Source organism: Aedes aegypti, chromosome 2 (genome assembly GCF_002204515.2).
Source record: "Aedes aegypti strain LVP_AGWG chromosome 2, AaegL5.0 Primary Assembly, whole genome shotgun sequence".
Classification (NCBI taxonomy): domain Eukaryota; kingdom Metazoa; phylum Arthropoda; class Insecta; order Diptera; family Culicidae; genus Aedes; species Aedes aegypti.
Window position 1 is genome coordinate 62,261,231 of NC_035108.1, and position 6,988 is coordinate 62,268,218.

The 6,988-nt window shown below is 35.8% G+C and overlaps 1 protein-coding gene across 2 annotated transcripts in view; it reads right to left on the reverse strand.

The window, feature by feature from the left end:
- The window catches only part of LOC5577556, a 30,964-nt gene extending 26,987 nt beyond the window's left edge, over positions 1 to 3,977 (reverse strand). For both annotated transcript variants that reach the window (XM_021840989.1, XM_021840988.1), the window contains exon 1: positions 3,790 to 3,977. The gene's annotated coding sequence lies outside the window, so the exon portion shown is untranslated. The remainder of the gene's footprint in view (positions 1 to 3,789) is intronic.
- Between the last annotated feature and the right edge of the window lie 3,011 nt (positions 3,978 to 6,988).

The window sequence follows — 6,988 nt, forward strand, 5'->3', positions numbered from 1 at the left end:
ATTTTCATAGATATAAACATTATATAACGCAAAAAACTTCACAACACACAATTCGACAATTGTTACGACTAATAACGTGCATTCACTGTAGGTTACATTGATATTTGTGCTCCATTGGGAAGAAATAAAATCGTGTGACACTGTGATCAATTTCACCCTACTGATCAATTTCACCCGAATTTACGGTAGTTCTAACGAAATATTAAAGAAATGCAAAATGAAGTTTTTGAAGCTTTCAGGAGATTACAGACCTTCTATATTGTTGTAAAATGCAAATAAACGAAAATGAAGAAAACTATATGGCCTGAGATATTCACGTAGAATTTTGGAATAGCTGCGGAACCAAATGAGCAATCAGCAAAGTCCAAAGATTCTAAAACTACAAGATTGTTGGGGAACTCGTAATAAAATAATGCAGAAGTATCGAAAAAAACATCGTTATTTTAATGTTTTTTTTATGATGTTGCTGTTGGAAGGATTAGGTTCAAAAATGTGAATGCGATGAATTTCTTTTACTTCAGTCTAGTACACTAAACTGAACATGACGATAAGATCGAATCATGCGTATCTATCAAAGGATACAAATTCTACGTGTATTTAATGGAATAGATTCTATTTCTAGGTTACTTTCTATTTGGATAGTTATTTCAATCTAAATGAACAGTCTTGTTATATAAAGACAATAAAATGTACAATTTACGGCAACTTAAAATAAAACACAATTTTAGTTTCTCCACATTTTTGTGAAACATCATGCGGTCTTATTTGATATCTCGTGAAGAATTTGATTGTTCATGAAATCATTCGTGAATCGGAATGTTGGTCGGAAGAAAATGGTCATTATAAAGGAAATTGATGTATACACCGAATGAAAATACGAAACAAACTAACCAACATCCACCATAACAGTGTAGTTAATGACACCTTCCCGAGCTGAAAACAAATTTATCACCCAATTCAAGCGGGCGATAACTACCCGGCAATGAAAAGCAAACGAAAACATAAAAATGTCCTGCTACAATGTTCAACTAACCTCGCTGTAGGTCACGAAGTCATACAAAACAGCTCTTTCAACCCGCCTGAACTGGCGACACGTGATGGATGAAAACGAATCGGCCACATCGGGAACCTTCAGCCAGTACAGCCATATCAGAGTTGTTGTAGTCAAGAACAGTAGCTTCAGAGCCATTCTTCAATCTGGAATGTTCAAAAATTGACGTTGAAATTTTTCCACAACCGAAATCCCGTCCTGCTGTCCAAACTTCATTTCTCCAATCATTTCTGTCAGTGTCTTTTATTTGATTTGATGATTTCGCTGTTTCTGAACACTGCTACTTTCCAAGGACCAGCTCGATGTCCACCCATACCACCGCCGCCCACCTCTACTACTAGGAACGCATTGTAGCCAATTTATGTGTTTCACTTCATCGAATGCCGAGCGTTTCTGCAAACGTTGTTTGCTTTTTGCTCCCGCTGTGTATTTGCCCGTCTGTCGCACGCGGAAGCATTCGATCCATCTTACTGTAAGCCAGTGGTTCCCACCCCCTTTGAAGTTCTACAAACATCCCTCCTACAAATGGATGTTCTCGAAATGAAAGTCTATGGAAGCTTTCCACAGATCTCATTATGAATCAAGAGATACTGATAAGAAATCTGGCCCAAAGCTCAAAAAAGATCCAAACTTTTTTGTTTATCATAATGATCGACTGTTCCATGTGGTGTAGTTAAATATACTTTCATAGCTGCCTTCTTGCATTTTCAATACTGTGGGCAATTTTTCTTCGTTGGTGATGACTTTTATGCCAAATATTGCTCATAGAATAATTTGCACAATTACAACTGAAATTGTTTATTTAAATAGTGCTATTTAAGATATTTCTCAATTCAATACTCTGATAATGCCTTTTTTCTTCTTCTAGGAATCCTTCTACGATTGAGTTGGTCTTAATCGACTCTAGTAATCTTTGTAGCCAACTGATTACTAATGCTGATCTTGTTTCTAATCATGTCCCTGTTACATTTCGAATATCCCATGAAGCGATTCTCAATCCTATCAGCTCCGTTTTCAATTATTTGTAAGGCGATTGGAATTCACATGAAACATGCATCGATAGTAATCTTGATGTTAACATTTCTTTGCAAACAAAACATGATATTGACAATGTTCTCGAAACTAAAAAAAATCCCATTTTTGTAAGTAAGTAAAATTTAAATCCGTGATTTTAGACGATAACTTTAAACTCTTGATTCGTCCGATATGAAAATTATATGGCAGTATCAAAACGAAATATAAAAAATGCTCTTCTCAATTACTTAGTAAACAAAAAAATGGAGACATTACAAGTATTGATCCGTCATTTTGACCATAAAAAAAATAAGCAGAACTAAACCCATTTTCAATGTTTGAGATATACAAAAAATCTAAACAATACTAAAAATGCTCTATTGTAGGGCAAACTATATTAAAGATTCTTTACATTTCTTCATCAATCAAGAAAAATGACACACATTTACAATGGCTTCGCGGACCCCCTAAGAAGTTATCACATCGCCCTAGGGGTCTGCGGACCCTTGATTGAGAAACCCTGATCAAAAGCTCGCAAGCTTTGAGGCAAAAAAGAACCACCCTCCCAGCAGTACCAGCTTGCAGTGCAGTGAGTGGGAGGCCGAATGCCTCCTGCTGTGCCAATAAAATAGCAATGATTATTATGTTTTATCGTTTTCACACGTTCGGGGAAAAAAAACCTGCACACATCGAATCGTGCATCAACATCATCATTGGCATGTTTCATGAAGTTACTTCCGCTTCGGGAGCTGAGGGATGAACATGTGTTCTTTGAAGTAGTTCACCTTTTATCAATTTATTTTAATACATGTACAGTTGTATTCTCAATCGTGAAGTCATATAATTATTATTTTTTTAATTTAGGACAACTGAAAACAACTTTTATTTACCTTCCTTAGCCTAGTGGTCACGGCCGCGACTACTGCCCAAAGCCATGCTAAAGGTATTTGAGTCGATTCCAGATTAGTCCAGGATCTTCTCGTTAGGGAAATTTCCATTACTACCCTGGGCAGAGAGAATTATACCTTGCTTGGCACACCAAAATACGAATTCAAAAATGAAGAATACTAAACAAAGAAACAGGCTCTACTCCATTACTCATTGGAACATTTGAACGATATTTAAAAAAAATATTATTTTAAATATCATTTCACTCTAAAAGGTTTTCTGTAAATATGATATATTTCATTCGCCAAATGTCAAAGTTTATAGGATTCATATTTTAATATATATGAGGTATATAAATTCAAAGTTATCATCATTTTTCATAAAAACTGCCGTATGGATGCGAGTACACAACACTTGAGACGGCCTTACAGTTGATATCGAAATACGCATATCTGTCAAAGGATACAAACTGTAGTGCAATTAAATGGTATGGTAAATTCGGTTTTCATTTGTTTATAGGTGTTTCCCTAATTATCTCGATATTTCATATCAAGCTATTTGTGCTTCCATCAGTGATTCCGGGTTAAGCTTCATATATTTTCGAATGCAAATACCTTCCATACCATTTCAATCTGATCCAACTACATCATTTCCATTCCAATCCACATATTCGAATGACTTCACTTGCAAGTTTTCAGAATAATCACATTTCATTGCTCCTTCCACCCTCTGGCACCCCATCGCAAATACTCGCCTCCACTGAGCAGTAACAAATTCGCAACTGCCACACATCGAAATTATTTGATTAAAAAATGCACCTCGACATCGTCACTTACTCGCCTGGTTTGGTGACCCGGTGGATTGGCAATAGTCAACAAAATTTTTCACCTCTTCTGCAGGGATTTTCAACAGCTTCATGGCGTACGTACTCACAACATCAATCCGATTTAAATGACGAATTGACTGACTAACTGAGAGCTTTCGCTGCCCTGCCGATTGACTGACCAACCGACGACACGACTGATGGAAACTCGAAAAAAAAGAAATGTGAAAACAAGGAAATGGAAAAAATGAACAAGTGGAAATACAACGCTTGATTTTGTTCATGTGAATGTTTGTCTTGTGTTACCTATTTTCGTATAATAGTATTGTACCGAAAGGCAGTTATATCAGTCGAAAAAAAATTAAAACTTTTAGGTTAAGAAAATTTGAAAAAGTTCAGGAATTTCAAAAAGAATGTCTAGTAAAGATCAAGTGATTCCTTTATGGTTTTAAAATTCTAAGATTTTCGAAAAATATTAGTATTATTGTTGAGAAAACTCCCGTCCGGTTCCCCATTTGGTTGCGCCATCAGCTACATTTTCTTTTGTGGATACTTCCCGCCACTCGTTGGCATCCGTGATCGAGAGAATTTCACCGATCCTGATTATACACCACATATCCAGCTTTTTAACAGCCATAAAACTACGAGGGGTGAATAGAATTTGACATTTCTTGCGTACAAATTTTATAGCTTGCTCTTAGTAGGCTGATTTAAGATTGTTGATTGAGCTGTCAAGAATTTTTCTGTTTACGTTCCTTCGTAAGTACAGGAGTATCAATTTCTGAATAAAAAAAACTTTAACTTTCTCTGAAATGAATGAAAGAATACGCCAAAGGAGACGTTGTTTTGATCATTATTGTTGGAGTATCTACACTACTTGATGTTCAATTCTGGTCTATCTTTATGGACCCGTCTTTATTTTCAGATTGCCGTTCGTAAGCTTTTCATGGATTTTGAGATAAAAGGGGTCAGAAAATGAAATGTTTGGAAATGGATAAACGTCGAGTTGTACGAACTCCTTCAGTCGTACCTGGTTGGTTTTGTTACAATGAGGCTTTAAGTTATGCTTAATCAAAATATTATTGATGGATTTGTTAAACGTTTACTGTATAATTTAGAAGAGGAAGTCTATGAAATAAAAAAAGTTAATTATAAGATTAATGCGTGAAACAAAAGAAAAGAGAGGGAAAGGTGTAAGATTTCCCCACAGCACGGCTTAATTTGGATATCAGCAGAATACCGCGGTAGAATGGAAGCTATCGCATGTAAAAAAACAGCCGTGGATATGCTGCGGCCCAAGGGTCACTTTTTCTTCTTTCTGGTGGAAAATCACTAGGCACCTTATAAAATTGATAATGTCCTCTGAGCTCAATACAAAGACAACATAACGTTCAGTAGTGATGAAAAATCTGTTTCCCACTTAAAGGTCTCGCTGAAGAAACCATTTCATCATCATGTTTTTAGCCCAGTTCGTATAACCATGTAAACTTCATGATAAATAGAATCTTATTCTCCAAGTTGCTGTTGTTAAACGCTTCCTATTAAGGTGAAGCGGCGTGTAACTCAAAGAATCATTAGAATCATCATTTATGTAACAGTAGTAGCACAGACAAACAGACGTAACACTTAGAAAAAATCACGATCAAAATCATAGTCACGAGCACATGTACGCCCAATGCTAAAATCACTGTTTTTGGCCGATGGGCCAACAGATGGCGGTAATGTGTAAACGTCAAACACGAACGAAAACGATGCGAGCGCTACGGGTGGTGGATTGGCCACCTACCATATATTTGAATCGACCGTTAAAAAGGTGGTTGATGGACATCGGTGAGAGTGTGACGTCTGTTTGTCTGTGGTAGTAGTATCGCCTTTCCATGTATATTTTCAAAACAAACAAACAAAATATATAACATTTGTGTTTAGCATATTTTTATGTAAACACATGGAAAATTTAGTAGATTGACAAATATTGGAAGTCAAAATAAACTGTTCAATCGTACATATCAAAAGAAAACATTACAATTTAATGAAAGGCAACGGAATTTCCCTGTTTTTTATTGGATTTATCGCATTTTTTTGTTATGCATCGGTATGGTTTATGTTTGCAAGGGATGACGGTGTTGCCAGGGTATTGGTGACAGATTTTTCTAGCAATTGTTATATGCTTGTTTTCGGAACATTTGATGCATATTATAAAAAACTTATAATTTGGCAAATAGTTTTCCATCACAAGATCATTGATTTAATAAAGTTTATATGATTTTTGTGATCAATCCACATTATATGCTATGATTTTACAGATAGCAACTCTGACATCACTGCGCTCAACGATCGCGATGATTGTGCACACACGATAGACGCGTCCCGACGCATCCCGACGCAACGCACTGTGGAGCTTTTCAAATATTTTGGGTGGTCCAAATTGATAAACACTTGGTATGATTTTATGCTTCGTAGAGATGATTTCTGTAATTTGAGAGAATAGAAAAACAAACAACGTATGAGCTTCAAGTTTCTATGCTTTGCCCAACCTTTCCGCACTGAAAATTAATACAACAGAAAAAAGTTGAATATTTAAGACTATAAACACAGGCATGTCCCAGTGTGCGGTGGCGGCGTCGATTTGCAACAAGTGAAAACCATCGCCATAATTGTTTTGAGTGATGCGGTTGACAAAACTTTAAAAATTTTGAAATCCCGGTGGAAATGTGTTCCTTTAAGGAAAGTGAATAAAAGATTTGTTTAGTGGAAGTGTAGTGAACGCAATATGGAATCCAAAACACAAATGCTTGCCGCTGAATTACAATCGAAAAGGTAAGCACCTTCTATTTACTAGTGTAGTTGTGTGAGGCAATGAAATGCGGCATGAAATCGGAGATTTTTTTTGAGAATATAAATCTCATATTTATTGTCGCTAAATTGATAATGCTGTATCTGAAAGTGTTGATTAAATATTGAAATACCACCTGAAGCATTTTTTCTTCGCATAAATTATCCATTTAATCAGGTGATAAGCAGTTATTTTTCATCGATGTTGCAAATACCAATACTATCATAACAATATGTTAATGATTTTGGAAGAAGCCATTTTGTGATGACGCACCAAAAGGCCTTAACCTAAAACAATAGAAATAATATAATTATAAATTGGTTGTTTATCAATTCTTTAAAAACCAACAGTGAAAACCAAGGTATATTGAAGAAAGGTA